Below are 14,880 nucleotides of genomic sequence, written 5' to 3'. Positions count from 1 at the left end.
CCTTTGTAGTGCACTACTTTTAACCAGGGCCCTTTGTAGTGCACTACTTTTCACCAGGGCCCTTTGTAGTGCACTACTTTTAACCAGGGCCCTTTGTAGTGCACTACTTTTCACCAGGGCCCTTTGTAGTGCACTACTTTTCACCAGGGCCCTTTGTAGTGCACTACTTTTAACCAGGGCCCTTTGTAGTGCACTACTTTTCACCAGGGCCCTTTGTAGTGCACTACTTTTAACCAGGGCCCTTTGTAGTGCACTACTTTTAACCAGGGCCCTTTGTAGTGCACTACTTTTCACCAGGGCCCTTTGTAGTGCACTACTTTTCACCAGGGCCCTTTGTAGTGCACTACTTTTAACCAGGGCCCACAGGGTTCTATATCGGAATAGGATGCCATTCGGGGCCCAGAAATTGACTATTGTCTCATGACTTGTGGTCCGCTTAAAATACACAGAACTTATATTTTTTTAACACCACAGTGTTTTCAGCGAATCGTAAACCCTGACATAGTGAGTAAATGTTGGCTGATCGAGGGTGTCAGTGCACCTCCCATTCACCAGAAAAGTGTTGAAATGTCACAACAACATCCATTGATAGAGAAGAAAAAAAGATGTCATGTGACAGAGAACTTCATGGTTCATAAATAGCAGACCCAGTCGTACAGAACACTCCACTCTGCTGTAGGAGGTCTGTATGTCAGGCACAACCCTACTGGGACCATGACAACCATCATGATAACTGTACTGATGCTCTTCATTCAAACCACCCTGGGGGCTCCTGAAACAGGTATGTTGTTTATCTCGTTGGTTGTTAGGTTACACCTGAAACAGGTAGGTTGTTTATCTCATTGGTTATTAGTTTACACCTGAAACAGGAATGTTGTTCATCAATCAAATGTATTTATAAAGCCCTTTTTAATCAGCCAATGTCACAAAGTGCTATACAGAAATCCAGCCTAAAACCCCAAACAGCAAGCGATGTAGAAGCACGGTGGCTAGGAAAACACTCCCTAGAAAGGCAGGAACCTAGGAAGAAACCTAGAGAGGAACCAGGCTCTGAGGGGTGGCCAGTCCTCTTCTGGCTGTGCCAGGTTGAGATTATAACAGAACATGGCCAAGATGTTCAAACGTTCATAGATGACCAGCAGGGTGAAATAAAAATAATCACAGTGGTTGTCGAGGGTGCAACAGGTCAGCACCTCAGGATTCAGAGTTAGATACAGCAGGTGTGGTAGAGAGAGTGAGTCAAAAACAGGAGGGGACAGCAAGGAGTCAGTGACTCAACCCACTCAAGTGATGCACCCCTCCTAGGGACAGCATGGAAGAACACTAGTAAGCCAGTGAGTCAGCCCCCGTAATAGGGTCAGAGGCAAATAATTCCAGTGGAGAGAGGGGAACCAGCCAGGCAGAGACAAGGGCGGTTCATCGCTCCAGTGCCTTTCCATTCACCTTCGTATCCCTGGGCCAGACTACACTCAGTCATAGGACCTACTGAAGAGATGAGTCTTCAAAAAAAAGTTAAGACTTACAGGTCGAGACAGAGTCTGTGTCTCACATGGAGAAAACTCTGCCTCCAGATGTTTGCTTAGAAATTCTAGGTACAGTAAGGAGGCCTGTGTCTTGTGTCCGTAGTGTACGTGTAGGTATATACGGCAGGACCAAATCGGAGAGATAGGTAGGAGCAAGCCCATGTAATGCTTTGTAAGTTAACAGTTAAACCTTTAAATCTGCCTTAACAGGAAGCCAGTGTAGAGAGGCTAGCACTGGAGTAATATGATCAAATTTGGGGGTCTAGTCAAGATTCTAGCAGCCGTGTTTAGCACTAACTGAAGTTTATTTAGTACTTTATCCCGATAGCCGGAAAGTAGAGCATTCCAGTAATCTAGAAGTGTCAAAAGCATGGATACATTTTTCTGCATCATTTTTGGACAAAAAGTTTCTGAGTTTTGCCAAGTCCTTAACGATTACAAGCATACCGAGTGGGCTCCCTAGTGGCGCAGTGGTCTAAGTCACTAGATCTTAGTGCAAGAGGCATCACTACAGTCCCTGGTTCAAATCCAGGCCGTAATTGGGAGTCCCATAGGGCGGTGCACTGGTTTGGCCATGGTATGCCGTCATTGTAAATAAGAATCTGTTCTTAAATGACTTGCCTTGTTAAATAAAAAAATTAAATTAAAATACCCATAACATGATGCAGCCACCCCCATGGTTCAAAATATGAAGAGTGGTACTCAGTGATGTGTTGTGTTGAATTCACCCCAAACATAACGCTTTGTATTCAGGAGAAAACATTTATTTCTTTGCCACATATTTTGCAGTATTACTTTAGTGCCTGCAAATAGGATGCATGTTTTGAAATATTTTATTCTCTGCGGGCTTCCTTATTTTCACTCTGTCATTTAGGTTAGTATTGTGGAGTAACTACAATGTTGTTGATCCATCCTCAGTTTTCTCCTATAACAGCCATTAAACTCTGTAACTGTTTTCAAGTCACCATTCGGCTCACGGTGAAATCCCTGAGCGGTTTCCTTCCTTTCCGGCAACTGAGTTAGGAAGGACTCCTGTATCTTTGTAGTGACTGGGTGTATTGATACATCATCCAAAGTGTAATTAATAACTTCACCATGCTCAAAGGGATATTCAATGTCTGCTTTTTTTTACCCATCTACCAATAGGTGCCCTTCTTTGCGAGGCATTGGAAAACCTCCCTGGTCTTTGTGGTTGAATCAGTGCTTTAAATGTACTACTAGACTGAGGGACCTTATAGACAATTGTATTGTATATGTGGGCAGTGACGTGTATTCATGGATGCCAAGGGAAGCCACGCTTCCCCAAATAATTTACCAATACAAAATACATTATTTTATCATTTTTATCTTTAGTCTCTCTGTGTTTTCATAATTTTCACTCAATTCACAAGTGGCTGAATGTATCTCCCAGGGAAAACATCCTAGCATGGGAAATAGCGCCTCTCTGTGTCAACACCTGAACGAGAGAAACAGCGAGTCTGATCTAACCATACGTTACTATGTTGTTCCACTGGCCTGAGAGGAAGTTCAATACGTAGCCTGGATGTAACCTCGTAAGCTGATGTTAACTAGCTAGCTAACTTAGCTTGTTCATTGTTGTGCAACACACACACACACACACACACACACACACACACACACACACACACACACACAGAGAAATCAGTCCCAAGGAATTGCCACATGATTTTTACCAACATTGATTGGACTAAATTGTTTTTGGTATCTTTTAAGTTGGCTTTCAGTATCTGCTCTGAAATAGTCCGGTTCTGGAGTGTCTTAACAAAAAACAAAATATTTAGTCTGACTTCATCCAGTGTCCAGAAAAATGGATTTACACCATATGCAAATATGCACATATTTATTGAGAATGCCTAATTTGCATATGTTAATAGCATACTGCAGATTTTCTTAATACTAAAAAGTAGTAGATTTGTGTTAACATTCAACTGCTAAAAGTTGATTGTGATATTGATTAAGGAAAAATAATATCCTATGAGGGTGTGGTGCCTGGCCTTAATAGGATTTATGTAGCTCTATGACAGTGTTATGTAGCCCTATGACAGTGTTATGTAGCCCTATGACAGTGTTATGTAGCCCTATGACCGTTTTATATAGCTCTATGACAGTGTTATATAGCTCTATAACAGTGTCATGTAGCCCTATGACAGTGTTTTATATAGCTCTATAACAGTGTTATATAGCTCTATGACAGTGTTATGTAGCTCTATGACAGTGTTATGTAGCCCTATGACAGTGTTTTATATAGCTCTATGACAGTGTCATATAGCTCTGACAGTGTTATATAGCTCTATGACAGTGTTATGGAGCCCTATGACAGTTTTTTGGAGCCCTATGACAGTTTTATGGAGCTCTATGACAGTGTTATATAGCTCTATGACAGTTTTATATAGCTCTATAACAGTGTTATATAGCTCTATAACAGTGTTATGTAGCCCTATGCCAGTGTTATGTAGCCCTACGACTGTTAAAAAGTCCTCATGAAAGAGGGTTAAATTAAAGTTTTCAAATGTTTGCCTATTATGTCAATGCTGGTTAGTGATTGTTGTAATTTTTGTTTGTAGACGGTCCCTTCAATCTCTTCAATGCTGGTTAGTGATTGTTGTAATTTTTCTTCGTAGACGGTCCCTTCAATCTCTTCAATGCTGTTTAGTGATTGTTGTAATGTTTCTTTGTAGACGGTCCCTTCAATCTCTTCAATGCAGCAAGTGGCATTAGACAGGAGCTGGCACGCTGGGTGTCAGAGGGACGTCTCTACTACACCAACATTAGGAAGTGTGCTGGGGTTTCTGGGAAGACAGAGGGTAGTACCCTGGTGAATTCTGACTGTGATGAGAAGAGCCACCTTCAGCAGTGGGAGTGTAGTAACAACACACTGCTCACCCTGAAAGGACAGACTCTGTACCTCCACGTCAACGACAACAATGATCTGGTGCTGTCCAGAGACACGGGGCCTCGGAGTCGCTGGATCATCTCTGGTACAACGGACGGCCCCTGCTCAAGGACCCAAAGAGGTACGGGATTACAATCACAACGTTCTCATTGTTTAGGATTGTAAAATGGATTTTGGACAAAATGGACCAAGTCTCAACACACTTCAAAAGAAGCAGGTTACATATAACTACATCAGACAGTATATTTTATATTTTACAGATTACATATAACTACATCAGACAGTATATTTTATACTTTACAGGTTACATATAACTACATCAGACAGTATATTTTATATTTTACAGGTTACATATAACTACATCAGACAGTATATTTTATATTTTACAGGTTACATATAACTACATCAGACAGTATATTTTATACTTCACAGGTTACATATATCTACATCAGACAGTATATTTTATATTTTACAGGTTACATATAACTACATCAGACAGTATATTTTACAGGTTACATATAACTACATCAGACAGTATATTTTACATTTTACAGATTACATATAACTACATCAGACAGTATATTTTACAGGTTACATATAACTACATCAGACAGTATATTTTATATTTTACAGGTTACATATAACTACATCAGACAGTATATTTTATATTTTACAGGTTACATATAACTACATCAGACAGTATATTTTATTCTTTACAGGTTACATATAACTACATCAGACAGTATATTTTATATTTTACAGGTTACATATAACTACATCAGACAGTATATTTTACAGGTTACATATAACTACATCAGACAGTATATTTTATATTTTACAGGTTACATATAACTACATCAGACAGTATATTTTATATTTTACAGGTTACATATAACTACATCAGACAGTATATTTTACAGGTTACATATAACTACATCAGACAGTATATTTTATATTTTACAGGTTACATATAACTACATCAGACAGTACATTTATATTTTACAGGTTACATATAACTACATCAGACAGTATATTTTATATTTACAGGTTACATATAACTACATCAGACAGTACATTTTATATTTTACAGGTTACATATAACTACATCAGACAGTATACTTTATATTTACAGGTTACATATAACTACATCAGACAGTATATTTTATACTTTACAGGTTACATATAACTACATCAGACAGTATATTTATATTTTACAGGTTACTATAACTACATCAGACAGTATATTTTACAGGTTACATATAACTACATCAGACAGTATATTTATATTTTACAGGTTACATATAACTACATCAGACAGTATATTTATATTTACAGGTTACATATAACTACATCAGACAGTATATTTATAGTTTACAGGTTTACATATAACTACATTCAAAAAGTATATTTTATACTTACAGGTTACATATAACTACATCAGACAGTATATTTTATATTTTACAGGTTACATATAACTACATCAGACAGTATATTTTACAGGTTACATATAACTACATCAGACAGTATATTTATATTTTACAGGTTACATATAACTACATCAGACAGTATATTTTATATTTTACAGGTTACATAAAACTACATCAGACAGTATATTTTACAGGTTACATATAACTACATCAGACAGTATATTTTATATTTTACAGGTTACATATAACTACATCAGACAGTATATTTTATACTTTACAGGTCACATTTAATTACATCAGACAGTATATTTTATATTTTACAGGATACATATAACTACATCAGACAGTATATTTTATATTTTACAGGTTACATATAACTACATCAGACAGTATATTTTATATTTTACAGGTTACATATAACTACATCAGACAGTATATTTTATACTTTACAGGTTACATTTAATTACATCAGACAGTATATTTTATATTTTACAGCTTACATATAACTACATCAGACAGTATATTTTATATTTTACAGGTTACATATAACTACATCAGACAATATAATTTATATTTTACAGGTTACATATAATTACATCAGACAGTATATTTTATACTTTACAGGTTACATATAACTACATCAGACAGTATATTTTATACTTTACAGGTTACATATAACTACATCAGACAGTATATTTTATATTTTACAGGTTACATATAACTACATCAGACGGTATATTTTATATTTTACAGGTTACATATAACTACATCAGACAGTATATTTTATACTTTACAGGTCACATTTAGTTACATCAGACAGTATATTTTATATTTTACAGGTTACATATAACTACATCAGACAGTATATTTTATATTTTACAGGTTACATATAACTACATCAGACAGTATATTTTATATTTTACAGGTTACATATAACTACATCAGACAGTATATTTTATACTTTACAGGTTACATTTAATTACATCAGACAGTATATTTTATATTTTACAGGTTACATATAACTACATCAGACAATATAATTTATATTTTACAGGTTACATATAATTACATCAGACAGTATATTTTATACTTTACAGGTTACATATAACTACATCAGACAGTATATTTTATATTTACAGGTTACATATAACTACATCAGACGGTATATTTTATATTTTACAGGTTACATATAACTACATCAGACAGTATATTTTATACTTTACAGGTCACATTTAATTACATCAGACAGTATATTTTATATTTTACAGGTTACATATAACTACATCAGACAGTATATTTTATATTTTACAGGTTACATATAACTACATCAGACAGTATATTTTATATTTTACAGTTTACATATAACTACATCAGACAGTATATTTTATACTTTACAGGTTACATTTAATTACATCAGACAGTATATTTTATATTTTACAGGTTACATATAACTACATCAGACAACATAATTTATATTTTACAGGTTACATATAATTACATCAGACAGTATATTTTATACTTTACAGGTTACATATAACTACATCAGACAGTATATTTTATACTTTACAGGTTACATATTACTACATCAGACAGTATATTTTATACTTTACAGGTTACATATAACTACATCAGACAGTATATTTTATACTTTACAGGTTACATATAACTACATCAGACAGTATATTTTACAGGTTACATATAACTACATCAGACAGTATATTTTATATTTTACAGGTTACATATAACTACATCAGACGGTATATTTTATATTTTACAGGTTACATATAACTACATCAGACAGTATATTTTATATTTTACAGGTTACATATAACTACATCAGACAGTATATTTTATATTTTACAGGTTACATATAACTACATCAGACAGTATATTTTATATTTTACAGGTTACATATAACTACATCAGACAGTATATTTTATACTTTACAGGTTACATATAACTACATCAGACAGTATATTTTATATTTTACAGGTTACATATAACTACATCAGACAGTATATTTTACAGGTTACATATAACTACATCAGACAGTATATTTTATATTTTACAGGTTACATATAACTACATCAGACAGTATATTTTATATTTTACAGGTTACATAAAACTACATCAGACAGCATATTTTACAGGTTACATATAACTACATCAGACAGTATATTTTATATTTTACAGGTTACATATAACTACATCAGACAGTACATTTTATATTTTACAGGTTACATATAACTACATCAGACAGTATATTTTATATTTTACAGGTTACATATAACTACATCAGACAGTATATTTTATATTTTACAGGTTACATATAACTACATCAGACAGTATATTTTATATTTTACAGGTTACATATAACTACATCAGACAGTATATTTTATACTTTACAGGTTACATATAACTACATCAGACAGTATATTTTATATTTTACAGGTTACATATAACTACATCAGACAGTATATTTTATACTTTACAGGTTACATATAACTACATCAGACAGTATATTTTATATTTTACAGGTTACATATAACTACATCAGACGGTATATTATATATTTTACAGGTTACATATAACTACATCAGACAGTATATTTTATACTTTACAGGTCACATTTAATTACATCACACAGTATATTTTATACTTTACAGGTTACATTTAATTACATCAGACAGTTTATTTTATATTTTACAGGTTACATATAACTACATCAGACAGTATATTTTATATTTTACAGGTTACATATAACTACATCAGACAATATAATTTATATTTTACAGGTTACATATAATTACATCAGACAGTATATTTTATACTTTACAGGTTACATATAACTACATCAGACAGTATATTTTATACTTTACAGGTTACATATAACTACATCAGACAGTATATTTTATATTTTACAGGTTACATATAACTACATCAGACGGTATATTTTATATTTTACAGGTTACATATAACTACATCAGACAGTATATTTTATACTTTACAGGTCACATTTAATTACATCAGACAGTATATTTTATATTTTACAGGTTACATATAACTACATCAGACAGTATATTTTATATTTTACAGGTTACATATAACTACATCAGACAGTATATTTTATATTTTACAGGTTACATATAACTACATCAGACAGTATATTTTATACTTTACAGGTTACATTTAATTACATCAGACAGTATATTTTATATTTTACAGGTTACATATAACTACATCAGACAATATAATTTATATTTTACAGGTTACATATAATTACATCAGACAGTATATTTTATACTTTACAGGTTACATATAACTACATCAGACAGTATATTTTATACTTTACAGGTTACATATTACTACATCAGACAGTATATTTTATACTTTACAGGTTACATATAACTACATCAGACAGTATATTTTATACTTTACAGGTTACATATAACTACATCAGACAGTATATTTTACAGGTTACATATAACTACATCAGACAGTATATTTTATATTTTACAGGTTACATATAACTACATCAGACGGTATATTTTATATTTTACAGGTTACATATAACTACATCATACAGTATATTTTATATTTTACAGGTTACATATAACTACATCAGACAGTATATTTTACAGGTTACATATAACTACATCAGACAGTATATTTTATATTTTACAGGTTACATATAACTACATCAGACAGTATATTTTATATTTTACAGGTTACATATAACTACATCAGACAGTATATTTTATATTTTTCAGGTTACATATAACTACATCAGACAGTATATTTTATACTTTACAGGTTACATATAACTACATCATACAGTATATTTTATATTTTACAGGTTACATATAACTACATCAGACAGTATATTTTATATTTTACAGGTTACATAAAACTACATCAGACAGTATATTTTACAGGTTACATATAACTACATCAGACAGTATATTTCATATTTTACAGGTTACATATAACTACATCAGACAGTACATTTTATATTTTACAGGTTACATATAACTACATCAGACAGTATATTTTATATTTTACAGGTTACATATAACTACATCAGACAGTATATTTTATATTTTACAGGTTACATATAACTACATCAGACGGTATATTTTATATTTTACAGGTTACATATAACTACATCAGACAGTATATTTTATACTTTACAGGTTACATATAACTACATCAGACAGTATATTTTATATTTTACAGGTTACATATAACTACATCAGACAGTATATTTTATACTTTACAGGTTACATATAACTACATCAGACAGTATATTTTATATTTTACAGGTTACATATAACTACATCAGACGGTATATTTTATATTTTACAGGTTACATATAACTACATCAGACAGTATATTTTATACTTTACAGGTTACATTTAATTACATCAGACAGTATATTTTATATTTTACAGGTTACATATAACTACATCAGACAATATAATTTATATTTTACAGGTTACATATAATTACATCAGACAGTATATTTTATACTTTACAGGTTACATATAACTACATCAGACAGTATATTTTATACTTTACAGGTTACATATTACTACATCAGACAGTATATTTTATACTTTACAGGTTACATATAACTACATCAGACAGTATATTTTATACTTTACAGGTTACATATAACTACATCAGACGGTATATTTTATATTTTACAGGTTACATATAACTACATCAGACAGTATATTTTATATTTTACAGGTTACATATAACTACATCAGACAGTATATTTTACAGGTTACATATAACTACATCAGACAGTATATTTTATATTTTACAGGTTACATATAACTACATCAGACAGTATATTTTATATTTTACAGGTTACATATAACTACATCAGACAGTATATTTTATATTTTTCAGGTTACATATAACTACATCAGACAGTATATTTTATACTTTACAGGTTACATATAACTACATCATACAGTATATTTTATATTTTACAGGTTACATATAACTACATCAGACAGTATATTTTACAGGTTACATATAACTACATCAGACAGTATATTTTATATTTTACAGGTTACATAAACTACATCAGACAGTATATTTTATATTTTACATGTTACATAAAACTACATCAGGACAGTATATTTTACAGGTTACATATAACTACATCAGACAGTATATTTCATATTTTACAGGTTACATATAACTACATCAGACAGTACATTTTATATTTTACAGGTTACATCTAACTACACAGACAGTATATTTATATTTTACAGTTACATATAACTACATCAGACAGTATATTTATATTTTACAGGTTACATATAACTACATCAGACAGTATATTTTATATTTTACAGGTTACATATAACTACATCAGACAGTATATTTTATACTTTACAGGTTACATATAACTACATCAGACAGTATATTTTATATTTTACAGGTTACATATAACTACATCAGACAGTATATTTTATACTTTACAGGTTACATATAACTACATCAGACAGTATATTTTATATTTTACAGGTTACATATAACTACATCAGACGGTATATTTTATATTTTACAGGTTACATATAACTACATCAGACAGTATATTTTATACTTTACAGGTCACATTTAATTACATCAGACAGTATATTTTATATTTTACAGGTTACATATAACTACATCAGACAGTATATTTTATATTTTACAGGTTACATAAAACTACATCAGACAGTATATTTTACAGGTTACATATAACTACATCAGACAGTATATTTCATATTTTACAGGTTACATATAACTACATCAGACAGTACATTTTATATTTTACAGGTTACATATAACTACATCAGACAGTATATTTTATATTTTACAGGTTACATATAACTACATCAGACAGTATATTTTATATTTTACAGGTTACATATAACTACATCAGACAGTATATTTTATATTTTACAGGTTACATATAACTACATCAGACAGTATATTTTATACTTTACAGGTTACATATAACTACATCAGACAGTATATTTATATTTTACAGGTTACATATAACTACATCAGACAGTATATTTTATACTTTACAGGTTACATATAACTACATCAGACAGTATATTTTATATTTTACAGGTTACATATAACTACATCAGACGGTATATTTTATATTTTACAGGTTACATATAACTACATCAGACAGTATATTTTATACTTTACAGGTCACATTTAATTACATCAGACAGTATATTTTATATTTTACAGGTTACATATAACTACATCAGACAGTATATTTTATATTTTACAGGTTACATATAACTACATCAGACAGTATATTTTATATTTTACAGGTTACATATAACTACATCAGACAGTATATTTTATATTTTACAGGTTACATATAACTACATCAGACAGTATATTTTATACTTTACAGGTTACATATAACTACATCAGACAGTATATTTTATATTTTACAGGTTACATATAACTACATCAGACAGTATATTTTATACTTTACAGGTTACATATAACTACATCAGACAGTATATTTTATATTTTACAGGTTACATATAACTACATCAGACGGTATATTTATATTTTTACAGGTTACATATAACTACATCAGACAGTATATTTTATACTTTACAGGTCACATTTATTTACATCAGACAGTATATTTTATATTTTACAGGTTACATATAACTACATCAGACAGTATATTTTATATTTTACAGGTTACATATAACTACATCAGACAGTATATTTTATATTTTACAGGTTACATATAACTACATCAGACAGTATATTTTATACTTTACAGGTCACATTTAATTACATCAGACAGTATATTTTATATTTTACAGGTTACATATAACTACATCAGACAGTATATTTTATATTTTACAGGTTACATATAACTACATCAGACAGTATATTTTATACTTTACAGGTTACATTTAATTACATCAGACAGTATATTTTATACTTTACAGGTCACATTTAATTACATCAGACAGTATATTTTATATTTTACAGGTTACATATAACTACATCAGACAGTATATTTTATATTTTACAGGTTACATATAACTACATCAGACAGTATATTTTATATTTTACAGGTTACATATAACTACATCAGACAGTATATTTTATACTTTACAGGTTACATTTAATTACATCAGACAGTATATTTTATATTTTACAGGTTACATATAATTACATCAGACAGTATATTTTATACTTTACAGGTTACATATAACTACATCATACAGTATATTTTATACTTTACAGGTTACATATAACTACATCAGACAGTATATTTTATATTTTACAGGTTACATATAACTACATCAGACAGTATATTTTATATTTTTCAGGTTACATATAACTACATCAGACAGTATATTTTATACTTTACAGGTTACATATAACTACATCATACAGTATATTTTATATTTTACAGGTTACAGATAACTACATCAGACAGTATATTTTACAGGTTACATATAACTACATCAGACAGTATATTTTATATTTTACAGGTTACATATAACTACATCAGACGGTATATTTTATATTTTACAGGTTACATATAACTACATCAGACAGTATATTTTATATTTTACAGGTTACATATAACTACATCAGACAGTATATTTTACAGGTTACATATAACTACATCAGACAGTATATTTTATATTTACAGGTTACATATAACTACATCAGACAGTATATTTTATATTTTACAGGTTACATATAACTACATCAGACAATATAATTTATATTTTACAGGTTACATATAATTACATCAGACAGTATATTTTATACTTTACAGGTTACATATAACTACATCATACAGTATATTTTATACTTTACAGGTTACATATAACTACATCAGACAGTATATTTTATATTTTACAGGTTACATATAACTACATCAGACGGTATATTTATATTTTTCAGGTTACATATAACTACATCAGACAGTATATTTTATACTTTACAGGTTACATATAACTACATCATACAGTATATTTTATATTTTACAGGTTACATATAACTACATCAGACAGTATATTTTACAGGTTACATATAACTACATCAGACAGTATATTTTATATTTTACAGGTTACATATAACTACATCAGACAGTATATTTTATATTTTACAGGTTACATAAAACTACATCAGACAGTATATTTTACAGGTTACATATAACTACATCAGACAGTATATTTCATATTTTACAGGTTACATATAACTACATCAGACAGTACATTTTATATTTTACAGGTTACATATAACTACATCAGACAGTATATTTTATATTTTACAGGTTACATATAACTACATCAGACAGTATATTTTATATTTTACAGGTTACATATAACTACATCAGACAGTATATTTTATATTTTACAGGTTACATATAACTACATCAGACAGTATGTTTTATACTTTACAGGTTACATATATTTTACAGGTTACATATAACTACATCAGACAGTATATTTTATACTTTACAGGTTACATATAACTACATCAGACAGTATATTTTATATTTTACAGGTTACATATAACTACATCAGACGGTATATTTTATATTTTACAGGTTACATATAACTACATCAGACAGTATATTTTATACTTTACAGGTCACATTTAATTACATCAGACAGTATATTTTATATTTTACAGGTTACATATAACTACATCAGACAGTATATTTTATATTTTACAGGTTACATATAACTACATCAGACAATATAATTTATATTTTACAGGTTACATATAATTACATCAGACAGTATATTTTATACTTTACAGGTTACATATAACTACATCATACAGTATATTTTATACTTTACAGGTTACATATAACTACATCAGACAGTATATTTTATATTTTACAGGTTACATATAACTACATCAGACGGTATATTTTAAATTTTTCAGGTTACATATAACTACATCAGACAGTATATTTTATACTTTACAGGTTACATAT

General features: G+C 29.9%; 1 pseudogene; it reads left to right on the top strand.

The window, feature by feature from the left end:
- The first annotated feature begins 376 nt into the window (after positions 1 to 376).
- The window catches only part of LOC115187172 (macrophage mannose receptor 1-like), a 66,212-nt pseudogene continuing 51,708 nt past the window's right edge, over positions 377 to 14,880 (top strand).

The sequence above is a fragment of the Salmo trutta genome, unplaced genomic scaffold, assembly GCF_901001165.1.
Source record: "Salmo trutta unplaced genomic scaffold, fSalTru1.1, whole genome shotgun sequence".
NCBI classification, from domain to species: Eukaryota; Metazoa; Chordata; class Actinopteri; order Salmoniformes; family Salmonidae; genus Salmo; species Salmo trutta.
The sequence above is the reverse complement of the archived record's forward strand: the minus strand, read 5'-3'. Positions and strand labels throughout refer to the sequence as shown.